This window comes from Tiliqua scincoides, chromosome 1, assembly GCF_035046505.1.
Source record: "Tiliqua scincoides isolate rTilSci1 chromosome 1, rTilSci1.hap2, whole genome shotgun sequence".
In the NCBI taxonomy this organism is placed as follows: Eukaryota; Metazoa; Chordata; class Lepidosauria; order Squamata; family Scincidae; genus Tiliqua; species Tiliqua scincoides.
This window is the reverse complement of record NC_089821.1, coordinates 260,115,543-260,132,670: the sequence shown is the minus strand read 5'-3', so window position 1 is coordinate 260,132,670 and position 17,128 is coordinate 260,115,543. Positions and strand designations below refer to the sequence as shown.

The following is a 17,128-nucleotide window of genomic DNA, read 5'->3' as shown; positions in this document are numbered from 1 at the left end:
CTCCTAGCATCGCGACTTAATAAAGAAAAAAGTGTGCCTTGTAATCCAAGGGTCCCATGAAACTCAAATAAAGACAGGGAGTCATTCCCAATATCCTTGGAAAACAGTCTTAGTATTTGGGGGGGGGGGCTTACTCCCAGGTAAGTATGCCAGGTGAATACCCCATTGATGTCAGTGAGAACTGCTTTCAAAAATATTAGGAGACCACTTGGGAATGCCAGGTGCTGTAGGCTTATACCATAGTCTTTGGAGACTGAAGGTTGCCAACCAAAAAGGCTGACTTTCCCAAGAATATTAGGAATGCCTTCCTATCATAATTACAGCTTCATATAAGGTATCCTTTGTATAGAACACATTTTGTGCCTTTATCACAAACTATTGGAACTTGGCACCTGAACTAAATTGGGGACATCCCATGACTAACTAAAGGGGACATCCACTAAAATTGAGTGTTGGGCGGGTTAGGACAGACAAAAGAAAATATTTCTTTACTCAGCCTGTGGTCGGTCTGTGGAACTCCTTGCCACAGGATGTGGTGCTGGCGTCTAGCCTAGACGCCTTTAAAAGGGGATTGGACAAGTTTCTGGAGGAAAAATCCATTATGGGGTACAAGCCATGATGTGTATGCGCAACCTCCTGATTTAAGGAATGGGTTAAGTCAGAATGCCAGATGTAGGGGAGGGCACCAGGATGAGGTCTCTTATATCTGGTGTGCTCCCTGGGGCATTTGGTGGGCCGCTGTGAGATACAGGAAGCTGGACTAGATGGGCCTATGGCCTGAACCAGTGGGGCTGTTCTTATGTTCTTAACTCTCCAGCATGGTCTGCTAGAGTTCAAGCAGACTATGGGCTGAACTAGATGTTGTGCTGAATGCCTTTGAAAGTGGCATGCTAAAGAATAGATTTACCTCTTATTTATTTTATTTATATTTTTATCCCACATTTCTCCCACACCAAAGAGGACTCAAGGCAGCTAACAATATCAAACATAAAACAATATATACTAAAAAACAATTAAAACATTAAGGGCGCAATCCTAACCCCTTGTGCCAGTGCTTTCCAGCACTGACATAAGGGCAATGCAGCTCTAAGGTAACAAAACAAACATTCCCTTACATTGCAGAGGCCTCCAAGAGTGACAACCAACTGCAGGATGCAGCACATGTCCCATTGGCACCGCTGGAAAGTGCTGACATAAGGGGTTAGGATTGCACCCTAAAACACCCAGGATCACTGCAATTAAAATGAGTCATTAAAAAGCACCAGCCCCCAGTGTCAGTTAGAAGTCTTCTAACTTTGCCTCTAATTAAACAAAAAGAAAGCAGCTAGGTTAAGTGATTCCAATCAGGACAGCAACTGTTACCCTGCACGTGCCCGATTTCGTCTGATCTCGGAAGCTAAGCAGGGTCAGGCCTGGTTATTACTTGGATGGGAGACCGCCTGGGAATACCGGGTGCTGTAGGCTTATACCATAGTCTTTTGAGACTGAAGGTTGCCAACCAACCAGTGACTAGGATGGCAGTGGACTCTTTCTCCTCATACCACTTTCCCAGTGAATATCAGTAATGTGTAAATAGCCATTTGAGTGGAAAAAACGGGGGGGGGGGGCGGAGGAGAAGAGAATTAATGCAGATTAGGACCAGCCCCACCTTCCTTTTCACTTAGTAAGAGGTACTCCTGGGTTTAAGCGCATCTCATAACATATCTTCTGTATTTAGTCAAATATGTACTTTGGGTCTTAGACAACAGACCCTTTTGTTACTAAAAGGAGTTATAGTGTTCTGAATAATGTGATCTGAAATGTGGCAAAGCTACGTGCTTAGACAGCTTAAGTGTCAGTTACTAACTTGTCTCTGCCTAGAAACTCATTTTCGTTTGGTCATTTCCAAAGTGGCTCTCTGCATCATTAGTAGACACCAGTTCAGTAGCAATGGTGGTAAAACTCTTCATGGAGACAGTAGGCAAGTGCTGTTTTCTTTACTGTGCCTAAAATTACACCAGTGTTACAGCTCAAGAGCTCATGGCTTGCTTGTGAAATCCTCCCAAACATGGGAAGATTTCAGCAACTCACTTGGCCAGATTATTTGTAGAACAGAGTTGTTTTATAGACGGCCTGTTCTTTGAAAAGCAAATAGGATGACTCATTGCCATTGCTTAGAGCTGACTGAGGGCTCTTTTAAAAATGTAAACATCCTCAGAACTGTTCTTCAAGCTGTCTTGGCCACATTTTTGAGAAATGCACACTCAGGTACTGAGAGTGCATTACTCACTGCCGCTATAGTCAAAGTGAGAAGAGATGAATGAAAAATGAAGACTTTTTGCAACCAGAGCGCAGAGCTCTTTTTTTTAAAAACGGCCTTCAAATTGGTCTGAAACAAGGAAACCTCACTACCCAAATGACAGAGATTTTGGCCAGCCTGCAGACACATTTGGCTTTGACATGAATGCTGGTATTCAGCAGGCATCCTCATTCAGTGTGTCTTCCTTGGCACAGCTGGCAAAGGACAGGAGCTCTCGTGGATGAAACTTTGAAAGGAATATTTTAATGAGGGGAAATTGAATGGCTCCTAGGATGCCATGTTGTTCCGTTAAAACACAGACTTGTTAAGGTGCGAGGGGCAGGTGCATTCTCAGGAAAGGTGGAACTTGGCACGAGTCACAAAAGAATTTTTGTGCTTCACTGAAGTCTTAGGGCCCAACCCTATCCAACTTCCCAGCTCTGATGTAGCCACAATGCAGACCTGAGGTAAGAGAACAAACATTCTCTCAACTTGAGGAAGCCTCCATGACTGCCTCTCCACTCCAAGATGCAGTGCTCAACCTGTTGGCATGGCTGCGTTAGCCTTGGAAAGTTGGATACTATTGCGCCCTCAGTCTATTAAAATAGAAACAACGCGTGTAACCGGGGTCAGGAGGTGCCGTGGTAGTAGGCTTGGCACTCAGTCTCTCAGCATAAGGAGAACCCTGCTGTATCAGACCAAAGGCCCATCTAGTCCAACTTCTTGGCCCACCAGATGCCTCGGGAAGCACACAAGACAACAAGATACCTACATCCTGTTGCCACTTCCTTGCACCTGCCATTCGGAGGTAGCCAACTTCTAAAACAGGTGGTTGCACATACCCATTGCAGTTTGTAACCTGTGATAGAATTTTCTGCCACACAATTGGTAGAGGCACCAATTGTCTGTAGGCCGGAGAGGTGTTTACCAAGGTCATACTCCTTTCCAACCATGTGCCTTGTCTTCCAGCAGATATAATGCCTTAGAGCTGTTGCTAAAGTTGAAGATCTGTTGCTGAGTTCTTTACCCTCTGCCTGTAATGTTAGAGATATTTACCTGTATAATTTTATGCAGTGCTTATGTTCTATCAGCATATTGGTCCATCCAGTCTAGAGGTGGCTACTCTCTGGCTCTCTAGGGATTTAGGAAGAGTTTTTTTCCTAGCCCTGCTAATTTCTTTTCAATCTGGTGATGCCAGAAATTGAATCAGGGACATTCTGGGCTTAAAACGTGTTCTCTACCAGTTTATTCAATCAATATAATAGGCTAAATTATGTGAACCATCTGTTTTCTCAGTGACTCACCTCTCTTACCTTCAATTTCTACCCCCTCAGATTTTTTTGTTTGCCAAAAATGATTGGTGGAAAAGACAAAAATAGTCAAACAGGTGAAAGAAGGAACAACAAATAACTTCAGCTCAAGTGATTTAAATCAAACTTAACCTGAAATAGTAGTTTCTAAGTAATGCTGGAGGGGAGACCCAGCTTGGCATATGAAAGGGTTAACCAGATAGCATGCAATTTGTCCATTGTCTCTATATTAATATCAGTCACTGACTTTGCACTCATCACCTTTTCCAAGCAGTCACCCTCCAGCTACAAGTGGCGCCATGAACAAGCCAGATGTGATCTCGTCTCTGTTTTCTTTTCATAAACTTTTGAAAATTCATTACAAGGAAGAAAAAGCAAGGGAAAGGAGAAAGCTGTTTATTTTCTAAGAATTTCTGAGAGTGCTGCTTTTAAGAGTAAAATGAAAGGAAAGGCAGAAATCGATGGTAAGGACACACCTGGAGTATTATGTCCAGTTCTGGTCACCACATCTCAAAAAGGACATAGTGGAAATGGAAAAGGTGCAAAAGAGAGCGACTAAGATGATTACTGGGTTGGGGCACCTTCCTTATGAGGAAAGGCTACGGCGTTTGGGCCTCTTCAGCCTAGAAAAGAGACACCTGAGGGGGGACATGATTGACACACAAAAAATTATGCATGGGAAGGATAAAGTGGATAGAGAGATGCTCTTTACACTCTCACATAACACCAGAACCAGGGGACATCCACTAAAATTGAGTGTTGGGAGGATTAGGACAGACAAAAGAAAATATTTCTTTACTCAGTGTGTGGTCAGTCTGTGGAACTCCTTGCCACAGGATGTGGTGACGGCATCTGGCCTGGATGCCTTTAAAAGGGGATTGACAAGTTTCTAGAGGAAAAATCCATTATGGGTTACAAGCCATGATGTGTATGTGCAACCTCCTGATTTTAGAAATGGGCTATGTCAGAATGCCAATGTAAGGGAGGGCACCAGGATGCAGTTCTCTTGTTATCTGGTGTGTTCCCTGGGGCATTTGGTGGGCCGCTGTGAGATACAGGAAGCTGGACTAGATGGGCCTATGGCCTGATCCAGTGGGGCTGTTCTTATGTTCTTACATAAAGAAGAATGGTATTGGGGGGGACTTTTACCTTCTTGTTTATATAAATCATCCATCGTGTGTCGCAGAAGAGACCAGGGAGAATGAATATATTGTAACCTGAGCAGGGGCCAAGAGGCAAGAATGGTACATAAGAGGTTGCATGTGCCCATTTCTGAGGTAGGGGGTAGAAAAACAAATCCCTGCTGCAATCCTGTGCACACTTACATGGGAGTCAGTGCTATTGAATGCAATGGATCTTGCTGCCAAATAAACATGCACAATAGTGTTGGGCGTTGTAAATGTTTGAGTGTGGTTGGATGCCTTGTGCAAACTGTTACCACTCAGCCTTAGACTCCCTTCATCTGTAATATGGGGATAACAATATTAACCTACATTGCACAGTTGTTGTAGGCTTATTAAGCACTATATAAAGCTGAATAAATCCTACTAGCTAGGTAACGTAACCCACTAATGGTAGGCAGCACAATCCTAAGCTGCCCGGTGCCCAGGTAAGCAGTGGCACAAAAATGGCATCCTATGGGCACCATGACAGCTGCCGGAGGTCTCCTTGGGGGAAGGGGACTTTCATCCCACGTCCCCTGAATAAGGGTGCAGGCCCTGCAATGGGTCTCCTCCAGTTTGCTCTGGCTATTTTTTCAATGCAGACTGGAAGAGTTCTGTCTTTTCAGCTCAATTTGGAGCATAAGATCTACCAGAGGCTTCCTCCACCAGTCCCACCCCCTCTCCCAGGTCCAATTCTCCCTCCTGCCCACTCCCCACTTCCCCCCACCCCAAAAAGCCTTTGATTGTTGATAGGTGCCCCTTGGGGCAAAAGGCAGGTTACAGATAGAAAAATAATTAATAAATACTACATCTGGCCGGTGCTGCAGGAGCACTGGCCAGCCATCCCCGGTGCACTGAGGTTCCGCTCCAACTGTTGCCGGCCCAATGCCAGCATTCCTTACTCCCAGGATGTCATAAATGTAATTTACAGTATATTTAAATCCAACACCAGCGCAGGAGCTCCATTGAATTGGGCCCTTAAAAAGCCTCCTGTTTTTGCAGGCTCCTTGGGACTGCAAAAAAAAACAGGATTGTGAATAGCCTGGTGGGGCAAAATGGAAAGCTAATTTGAAAAATATACAGGTTAGCACTGTGTAAAATACTTCTACTGTATTTATCTAGGACTATATCTCCAGACACAAGTATCCACATATACCTTGTTGGCAACCTTCAGTCTCGAAAGAACCTCTGGATGGTGGTTCTGGCACAGCGTCTAGTGTGGCTGAAAAGGCCAATTCGGGAGTGACAATCCCTTCCACACTGGGAGCAAGTGCAGTCTGTCCCTGGTCTGTCTCCCTGGCTATGGGCCTTCCTTCTTTGCCTCTTTGCCTCAGACTGTTGGCAAAGTGTCTCTTCAAACTGGGAAAGGCCATGCTGCACAGCCTGCCTCCAAGCGGGACGCTCAGAGGCCAAGGTTTCTCATCTGTTGAGGTTCATTCCTAAGGCTTTCAGATCCCTCTTGCAGATATCCTTGTAGCGCAGCTGTGGTCTACCCGTAGAGCGCTTTCCCTGCACAAGTTCGCCATGGAGGAGATCCTTTGTAATTCGACCATCGCCCATTCTCACGACATGACCGAGCCAATGCAGGTGTCTCTGTTTCAGCAGTGTATACATGCTGGGGATTCCAGCTCATTCCAGGACTGTGTTGTTTGAAACATTGTCCTGCCAGGTGATACCGAGGATGCGTCGGAGGCAGCGCATGTGGAAAGCGTTCAGTTTCCTCTCCCGTTGTGAGCAAAGAGTTCATGACTTGCTGCAGTACAGAAGTGTACTCAAGATGCAAGCTCTGTAGACCTGGATCGTGTTATGTTCCGTCAGCTTTTTGTTGGACCAGACTCTTTTTGTGAGTCTGGAAAATGTGGTAGCTGCTTTACCAATGCATTTGTTTAGCTTGGTAGCCAGAAAAAGAGTGTTGGAGATCCTTGAGCCAAGGTACACAAAGTCATGAACAACCTCCAGCTCATGCGCAGAGATTGCAATGCAGGGAGGTGAGTCCACATCCTGAACCATGACCTGTGTTTTCTTCAGGCTGATTGTCAGTCCAAAGTCTTGGCAGGCCTTGCTAAAACAGTTCATGACCTACTAGAGATCTTTGGCAGAGTGGGCGGTGACAGCTGCATCGGTGGCAAAGAGGAAGTCACGCAGACATTTCAGCTGGACTTTGGTCTCAGTCTGGAGAGGTTGAAGAGCATTCTGTCTGATCTGGTCCGGATATAGATGCCTTCTGTTGCAGTTCCAAAGGCCTGCTTCAGCAGGACAGCGACGAAAATTCCAAACAAGGTCAGCACGAGAACACAGCCCTGCTTCACTCCACTTCGGATGTCAAAGGGGTCTGATGTGGAGCCATTGAAGACAACAGTGCCCTTCATGTCGTGGAAAGATATGATGATGCTGAGGAGCCTGGGTGGACGTGGACATCCGATCTTGGGGAGAATCTTGAAGAGGCCGTCCCTGCTGACCAGGTCGAAAGCCTTCATGAGATCTATGAAAGCTATAAAGAGTTGCTGTCGTTCTCTGCATTTCTCTTGCAACTGTCTAAGGGAGAATATCATATCGGTGGTGGACCTGTTGACTTGGAATCTGCACTGCGATTCTGGATAGATGCTCTCTGCAAGTACCTGGAGCCTCTTCAGTGCAACTCGGGCAAACAGCTTTCCTATAATGCTAAGGAGAGAGATGCGGCGGTAGTTATTGCAGTCACCCTTATTGCCTTTATTCTTGTACAGCGTGATGATGTTTGCATCCCTCATGTTATCCACATATATTCACATATACCAGTATGCTAAAGCTAGACTGGTCAAATTGGCTCAGATCTCCCTTATAGCCCACTGCCACCAACTGTTTCCAAAGTATGGCTTCAACCATGAGCTATTGGTGCAGTGGAAGTAAGCTGTCAGTGGAAAGGAATGACCATGCTTTAAAAACAAAAATTAGTAAAATATATTGAATAAGAAAATAAAACCAAGACAAAAAGGGCACTCATGTTGACATTAGAATACTGAGAAATATACATTATAGCACTGAAAAGTAATTCTGTGCATGTATGGTTCATTTTGTATTAATAGTTATTAACAAATACAAACATGACAAATGGGGAGCTTCCATTTCCTAAAATGAGTTCCCAAGAAATATTTATAGCAAAGCAATGTCCTACATCTTTTTATCAATTGGAGACAGGCACCTAACTGGTGGGCTGCTAAAAGCTTTCATTCTTGATTTCATTCTCTTCCATTTTGGGTCCTTCTATTAGTAATGAAAGATCAGTTCCAGATTGACATGGGCCCTTCGCAGCTCTTCTCTTGCCCCTGGGTCTCAAAACTGCATTTCCTAACTTTGAAGTGAAGGTGTTGGGTTAGGAACAGACCTTATGTTGAAAGTCCAGAACCACATAGGTCTGTCCCACCTTGAAAAGCGGTATATAAATACTGTTAATAATAATAATACTGTTACTCCCAGCTTGATGGTGATCAGCGGGAATGACATATGCAATTGACTTCTCCTCTGTGATTCCAGAAGCATATTATCAGATTACCAGAGGCATGAGAAGAGGCCATGTGTAAGTGAGGGCATGATGAACCAGACCTCAGTTGCTAGGGGAGATGGGAACCCTAATCCTTTATATACTAGTTTTCGTGTTAATTTTTGGGTGATTTTCTCCAGTTTTGGTGGAGATTTAAACTAGTGTGAATGAGAGAGAGAGAGAGAGAGAGAGAAAGAGTGTTCTTGGAAAAGACTTCTGTGTAACTTAAAAGCTTGCGGTCAGCATTTTGAATTATGGTTGGCCTCTTAACTGTTGAGGAACATTCAGGCTCCTTATCTTTGAATCCTTGTGTGCTGTAAACGTGTGTTAAACAACTTCCAGTGTTTCATTCTATAGGCATTTACATTTGGCCAATCAATCTGATTACGACAGAAACAGAGGAAACCAATTTATGTGGGCTGCTTTGTTCCTTCACGTTATGGTCTATTATCTCCCCCAGCCTGTGTTTACGGAATGCCATGGTTAACGTTGCCCAGATGCTCTATCTGTGGGAAACCTAGAAACCACACAATACTGGCCTAAGGTGTTTTCCAAACTCTGGCTGCCTTATCCAAGTCTTGTTCTTACTGTGTTTGTGTAGACTTCGGCCTTTCCCACAGAAGGGGTGTTCTGTCAGTTGGGTCAGGATTGAGATAGTATTGCTAAAGTTGTTTGACTATCTTGTTTGTGGCCTCTCAGTGTCCTGCCAGCAAACATATTGAAACAAAATGATATTGTCTTTTTGGGAGCAACAAGCTTCAAAATGGAGTTAAATGCTATGGTTGGAGGAACACATCACGGGGCAAATAGGAACAGTTTCATTCAACTACTAGTTTGGTGGTGGGTAGAGAATTTCCATGGAGGTCTGATAGGATTTCCACTTTTCCCTTTCGGCCTTTAACAAATTCATGGCAACAGAAATTCAACACATGAAATACTTTTCCATGCCAAGAAAAGCTTTGCCTGGTGAATTTCTACCTGACATATAGCACAGGAATGTTGGCAAAGAATAATTCTAAATGATCATATATACCAAACAATTTTTCTTTCTCAAATATCAGTGTACGATATACATCATTTTTCTTACCACCCAGAAAGCAAATTTTCCTGCCTAAAAGTCAGCTCCAACAGCATCACTTCAAAATATTTGGGAGATTCAATTCCAGGATGGTAATGTGCTGTACTCTATGCACAGGGATTGCATTCAGTACAAATTCAGTACATATTGTCAACTGACTGAGAAAAATAGGAACCATATCTATTAAATAAGTACATACAGTTTGAATGGATATGGTTAAGGAGTATAGCTGCGCTACATGAAAGACTTCTTGACTGAACAGGCAGTTGTCACTGTTAGCTCGAAAAATGCTGAGCACCCATTGGAGGGAAAGAACAACTGATCACTGCAACCACAGATGACGTCACCAACCATCTGTTCAATGATGCTGGTATGGCCTTCATCGTTTAGCAAACAGGGTTGCCATTTCAATAGAGGAGAGAACAAAACTTTGCGGAGGCGGGATTAAGGTCCAAAGACATGTAGTACAATCCTAGGCATGTCAGAAATAAACCCCATAGATTTTAATGGGACTTACAAATAAGTGTATAGGATTGCTGCCCTAGTCTTTTGAAGATTAGTTTGCAACAGTACAAGCAATTAAATTAAATTAAAATTGAATCCAAGTCAGCGGTCCTCCTGGTTCAAAAACCAGTGATGCAGGTATTAGATTATCAACCTGTTATGGATGGGATTGCACTCCTACTGAAGGAACAGTTGCGCATCCTGGGGGTCCTTTTGGACCCCACAGCTTCTTCTAGTGACAGCTCTAGCTGGGAGGGGGAGCCTTGCCCAGTTTCAGCTTGTGTGCCAGTTGTAGCCGTAACCGAGTCAGTTGGATCTGGCTTCAGTAGTCGATGCCTTGGAGATATCTTGTTTAGTCTACCATAATGCACTCTACATGGGACTGTCTAGGAAGACAGACTGGAAATTGCAGCTTGTGCAGAATTCGGCAGCTCATGTGGTTGTGGGGGCTCGATTGTTCGACTAAGTTGTGACCTGTAGTCACTGCTTGTGACTATAGGTTGCCCATTTGTTTGCAGGTCCAATTCAAGGTACTGGTACTTACCTTTAATGCCCTGTATGGCTTGGGACCATGGTGTCTGCTTACTTTCATAAAATCCTGCCCATTCTCTTAGCTCATCAGAGAAAGCACTGTTGAGAGTTCCACTGCTGGTAGAAAGTGTGAAGCTGCAAGGAACAAGGCCTTCTCAGCTGTGGCACCACTTTTATGGAATTCATCTCCATAAAGTCTAAAAATCTGTCCCCTCATAGTTTTCGGCAACACTTAAAAAGCATTTTTATTTATGTTAGTTTTGGGGGGTTGGGCTAGGGTGGGATATCCCTGGCTGCCTTCATCTGGCCTGTTTCTTTTATCATGTATTTGTACGCTCTTGCTGTTTCTGTAGTTTTAGTATCTTGTGTGTTGCTTTTACCCATCTCGACCTATGGTTATTATTATTATTAACAGTATTTATATACCACTTTTCAACTGAAAGTTCACAAAGTGATTTACAGAGAAAATAAAACAAACAACTAATGGTTGTGTATTGAACTGCTGCTGTAATGTGCTGCTTTGGTTTTTAAGTATGTTTTGGATGTTAATTTGTATATTTAAAATTTTTATCTTGTATACAATCTTACTGTAAGCTGCCATAAGCTTCCGGAAAGGCATGGCATAAATGTTTTAAATAAATCAATGTTTATATTTTTATACATTGCAATAACCAGAGCTATGGATGACCCTGATGCTCTGTGGGAGTATTGTTCCATCCTGCCTTCATTGAATAGCATACCTGCCAGGGACTCAAGGCGGCTTACAAAATATTAAAAACATAATTTAAAAACAAATAAAAACATATTTTAAATAAATAAATAAATAAATAAATAAATAAAAACTCCTTAGTGATGTTGGAAACAGCTTTTCCTCCAAGTAGTACTCTCTTGCCAGTGTGGGATACAATCTTAAAGACCTATGCAAGGAAGCCTCTTTCCATTCACAGACTGCCTTTGCTGGCAGAGCACAGAACACATCAGAGCACTGGGTCTTTCACAGAGCACATCAGCTCAGAATTAAGCCCTATTGTGTTCAAAGGAACTTGCTACTGTTAGGGTGCAATCCTAACCCCTTATGCCAGTGCTTTCCAGCACTGACATAAGGGCAATGCAGCTCTGAGGTAGGGGAACAAACATTCCCTTACTTTGAGGAGGCCTCTGTGAGTGACACCCAACAACAGGGTACAGCACATGTCCCATTGGCACTGGTATGCCAGTGCTGGAAAGCACTGACATAAGGGGTTAGGATTGCACCCTTAGATTGAGTAAAGCTGCATCCTATATACACTAACATCGTTCTCCATAGTGTAGCAAAGATTTGGTATCTGTGCTTATTTTGCTTGCAGTTTTACACAACATCTAATTTTATCTTTGCAACACAATTTTGCAATGCAGTGCTGTTGCCAATAAACCCAGCATGTTGCAAGTAACAATCAAAGATCCTGCTGCTTATAAGACTTCTAAGTACTTTAGGGGTGTGGGTATGTGAGTGTGTGAGGCTAGCTTGCAACCAAGGAAAGTCAGATGCTAATTTGCTTGAGTGATAGATTATTGTTGGCCTAACTGCATCCAATCACTGAAAGGATATTTAACTAGAAGAAACTGAAAATTTGTACCACTTCCCCCCCATTTTAAAACCGCTTAAGACAAACTTTCGCTGGCCCACAGCCATCCCTTTGAAAGAGAATCTGTCAGATTTAGTAAACTCATTGAAAATTGTGCAGAGATTTTTTTTTTTATAAGAGTCAGATGTGTTTTGGAAAATGCAGAATATGCAAGCATGGTTATGCATCTTAGGGGCAACCCAGAGCAGATTAAATACTGTACTTAACTCTTGCTGACATCAATGGGACTCAAGTTGTTCACTACTCTTGCTGCTTTCTCTATTATTGCTTCATACAGACCCCAGGACAAAGCAGTTATCCTGCTCTTGCAGTCAAACATAATGGGTGTGTGTGCGGCGGCTAAGCCCCAGTTCAGTATGTTAAGCACTACAGATCTGACACAGGTGATGGCATCTGACCCACAAAAGCTGAACAGTGCTCTGAGCTCGTTGTAGTGACAATGCCATTCCCAGGGAGAACCCAGTGTTCCTTATGATGGTAAAGATTTCTTCCCAGGTACAGATTTCTTCCCAGGTACCACACACTCTCACTGCCCTCCTCCCAAATGTGTTTGGCTACCTAGATCAGGGCCAACCTTGCCAGGAAGTGACTGAAATGGTTGCACAGTCGCTTTGAGAGATGGATGGTGAATGGATGAGTCCCCAGCCCAGCCACCCTCTCCAACCTGCTGCTGTACTGGGCACTCCAATCTGACTTGCTGGGAGCAAGTCGAAAGAGGATCACAGCAGTGGCAGCTCCCTTCTTCCAATTTTGCTGGAAGGGGGGAACTGCCATGGCTCCAGATCACATCTCACTATGTACTCGCTGCCTTCATTCATTTCAAAAGGTGAAGAAGCAGGGCAATGCAGGGAACTGCACTGTTTGCAAGTAAATGGAAGGGGGTAGGAGGTGTACCTGCTTGTTTCCGTGCTTGCCCTTCCCCTCATCTCCATGGGGTTGTGTACACGTACAGAGGAGGCAACCAAAGGATTCAGGTGGTATGGGAGGTTGTGCCACCCCTCACACAGATGCAGACATAAAACTGTAACCCTCTCTACCAAATTGTATCTTTCTACATCCTCTTTTAAGAATAATCTCAATTACTGTTCACAGGTAATCATAGCAGCATGTTTTGCTGACTCCCCAGGCAAATGATTCTTCAGCCCATTCATTTTTCATTTCTCCTTGCCTGCTAGCAGCTATTTTAATGTTCAAGGAATGAAAAGAGAGGATTCCTGCCCATGAATGGCGGTGACGCTTGGTTTCTTAACAAGAAATTACAATCAGTAATCAACCGAAAGGGAAGATCTCAAATCAGATTTCAAATTTCTTACATTTGAGTGTACATACCCAATTTTCTTTGGTGAAAGTGGTGAGGCAGAGAATGTAGACTTGTTTAAAGTTCAGCCATTGTGCTTTTGCACTGAAAACCATGACCATGATAAAAAGTCTAACCCTTGACTGAAATTCACAATCAACTTTGGGTGGATTTGCGTGGCTTCATCCTCCCTCCTTCCTGCCTCCCCCACCACACACTGTTTTTGCTGCTGGCCAGCTTGTGATAAACACTACAACTGTTGCTTAGTGGGGAACGAAAACTTCAGACAGTTGTTTATCAGAAGATGCCTATATAGGAGGATGTGTCTTTTAAATATAGCAAAAGGGATTTCAGAGGCAGGCAAAATGACATGGCAGGGCTCTTGCAACTAGTCTGTGCCTTAGAAAGTGGTATCAGAGTTGGAATCCAAGGCTTTGCAAAAGTGTGAACTGAAGCAGTTTTAATGCTACATCCTAAGCAGGTTTTCTGTTTTGTTAGCAAATCTTCCTCATTGCTGGTCAATGGTTAGATTGCTACATTTGTACTGCTTCTTCTTTTTCTTTAAAAGCAGCCGGGCATGCAGAAGTTAAGCTTTATCTGACATGGAGATAAAGAGATGGGAGGCTTGATTTCACTGGTGTTAAAGGCACAGGAATCGAGCCAGTTTTTTAAAAAGTCCTGGCAACCCTATCAATGATTCTTTAAAAATTGTGCATATTTCATAAATCGTGAAGCAGGAGGAGCCAAAGGTCGCAGGATGGCAAGATCAGGACATGATTTTGCATGATCCTGCAGTGATCCTTTGAATGTTTTAAGGTGCTTCCATTGAACCTCCTGTCCTCTTCCTCCACCATAATCTCCAAGAATACTTTTGCCCACCTATTTTGACCTTCCACAACAAGTGTCATGCTGCACAAGATGGGAAGCACAGACGCTACAGCATCTCTGACAGCTTTCTGGCATTTAAAGGAACAGCCAGTTTCTCTGGCTTCCAAGTTTGTTCTCCTAACAACATTAGACACATTCATGGGGTGTAGATCTGTCTGCAGCTAGACTAAATGAAACCCCCAGGTTCTGTTTGTCCAAGGTTGGCCAACCCATGAGGCTGGGTGGAATGGGCTGGGAGGCCAAATGCCAGGGGTTGCCTGACACAGCCTCACTGGCCAGCTGCTTTACCCTGCCTACTGCTTTCTCCATGAGAAAGAAGAGCAAGCAAAAAGAGAATCAGGGAATGAGGATCCTGCCATGGAGCAGCTGCCATGGAGGAGGTTTGGGGCCATTGCAGTCTTGCTCCCAACTGCTTACCTTCCAGTTGCTCACTTTTTTTTATCTCCTCTTCTTGGTGCAAATGCACATAATGGTACCCTCCCTTGCCATTATTGAAGCTACTTCTTCTGTCTCCTTCTGTGGCCATCTTCTTTTGAATAGGTGGCAGGGAGCAGGAGGTGGCATCAGCAGTCATGGTCAGGATGTGGAGAACATGCACATATTGATGTGTGTATCAAGAAAATGTGGACAGTGCTTTGGGTGTTGATTTAGCTTTGGCCAAACTTGCATCTCTGAATACCAGTTGCTGGGGCAAGGGGCAAGCAAGCAGGTCTTCATGCCCTGCTTGTAGATTCCCTGCAAGGACCTGGTTGGCCATGGCTGTAAAGAGTTGCATGAGGTTATTGAATAGGCTTTTGGTCTCGTCTAGCAGGACTCTTATGTTCTTCATCAGATGCCCAAATCCTTGCTTAGGGCCATAGTTCAGTGGTAAAGCACACACATGTTTTCATGCAGATGTTCCCAGATCAATTCCTGGTGTCTCCAAGGAGGGCTGGGAAAGACCCCTGCAGAGATTCTAGGAGGTGCTGCCAATTACTGAGGGAGTTGGACCAATGGCCTGACTTACTGTAAAGCAGCAGCATCTGCTTTGATGGAAGACCTTATCTGTCAGAGCACCTCACAATGACCTTTCTAATCCAGATGACAGTGTCTCAGGGACAGGAAGCAGAAGCATTACAGAAAGTTGCTGACAGAGCAAATTGCTCTAGGTGGATCTAGCAAGTGAGCCATGTTGCAGGAGAAACCAGATGAAGCATCCTTCCCAGATGCAAGCTGATGTTCTGGCACAACATCTCTTCCTAACTACACCCAAACAGTAGCAATTCCTTCCCTGAACATGGGCTGATTCATACATCACCATTGCAAAGCTGGTAGAGCCACAATAATGAATGTCAGTTTGTGCTACTGCATTTCAGTTCCCTCTCTTCCTTATCCCAATTCCTGTCCTCCAAACATTGGCAACTCTGCGTAGTCAACATCCACTTTGGCAAGACCTTCTGCCTAAAATAGCAGCAAGTGACAGGAGTAGAGGAGTGAGATAAGCTGGCTGAGATTTTGTATAGGAAACTGGCTGGCACACTGTATGCCCTTCCAACAATCTAGGCTGCATCCACTGTCCAATTCAAGAAGAGTACCACCACTTCATTGAAATGGGGATGCTGGGGATGGGACTTGTCTGCAGTAGAAAGATGTATAGAGGAAAAAATAAGAAGCTTGTGAATGGAAGTGTAAAAGCAACTTTATTGTTTGATCATTACTGCATTTTTTTTTCTCAGCAGTATATAAGAATTGCAGTGCCTGGTCTGGAGGTCTATGACACAGTAGTCTTCTATAAATTAAGCTGGTTAAGCTGGTCTGAGTACCTGGATGGGAGTTCTTTGTAAATTTACTTGAATTCCTTGGAGAAGTGTTATGTATAACAAATGAGATCAAATACTTACTTAGAAGCCCAAGATGGCCCTTGCTGGCTCCACTAGTATCTCCACCTGCACCATTCCCCTCTGTATTCTATATACTCTGTACTATATGCTCTATATAATTTATCTGTCACCCCATTGCTTTATTATACTTCAGGAAAGGGGTGCTTTTCACACTTGAAATCATTCTTGCCTCATGGCTTTGGAACGCTAATTTACAACTGACATTGGCTAGAATGCTCATTTGCTTTACAAATGCTGGCTTTCTCTTCCCCATGAACAACAATCAGCCCTTAATATAAAACAGCAGGAGAGAAGAAGATGATTTAAGCCTCCCTTGTGAAAATGATTTCAGGGCTCCTTACAAAAGTTGCCTATCCAGGTACCCCTAGTCAGGAAAGCTCCAGTCTCTATTTTAACAGACTTGTGGAGAGTTTGCACAGGGCCAAACCTACTTGGCTCTGATTGATTCACATGACTATAAGGGCTGCCACAGTTTCTATGACATGGCTCCTAGGACTTTAATGGTGATATGACAGAAATTTGGCAGGTGAGGCTGTCTTCCATCCCTGCATACTGGGAAAAGAAGGCTAGGAACACTTCTGCTATTTGATTTGCTGCTATTTCCTGTTGGAGACTTTACAGGGATTTACAACAGTGGAAGAATCTTCTGCTGTTGTGAAGAGGTTGCTGGTGGAGTGCACAACACTCCTTTAGCAGCCATTTTGTGAGCAACAGGCAACAGCACTCCAACTCTACTGCCTGATCCCACTCTGCCCACCGAACCAGGTAAGGTAGCAGTGGGGGCAGATAGGGAGAGGAATGGAGGGTGTGGAGGAAGAAGGAGGGAAGGATCTGGCAACAGTGGCATGCACCAGATCATATACCTTCTTTTACCACAACTGTCAGTGGCATTGCTAGGATTCACCTCACCTGGTAAGGGAGGCCTGCACGTCACACCATGCAGTGGGCAGGGCAACGCCCCAGGTGGTGGGGGCGGTGATGTACCATTGCCCCGCCCCCACTGGTTTTTGGGCTATACCTTTTGATAGAACACAGATATTTCAATGTGGTTTGT

General features: G+C 44.0%; 1 pseudogene; it reads left to right on the top strand.

The window, feature by feature from the left end:
• Window positions 1–1,347: 1,347 nt before the first annotated feature.
• LOC136637104 (5S ribosomal RNA) lies at window positions 1,348–1,464 on the top strand (annotated as a pseudogene).
• The last annotated feature ends 15,664 nt before the right edge of the window (window positions 1,465–17,128 follow it).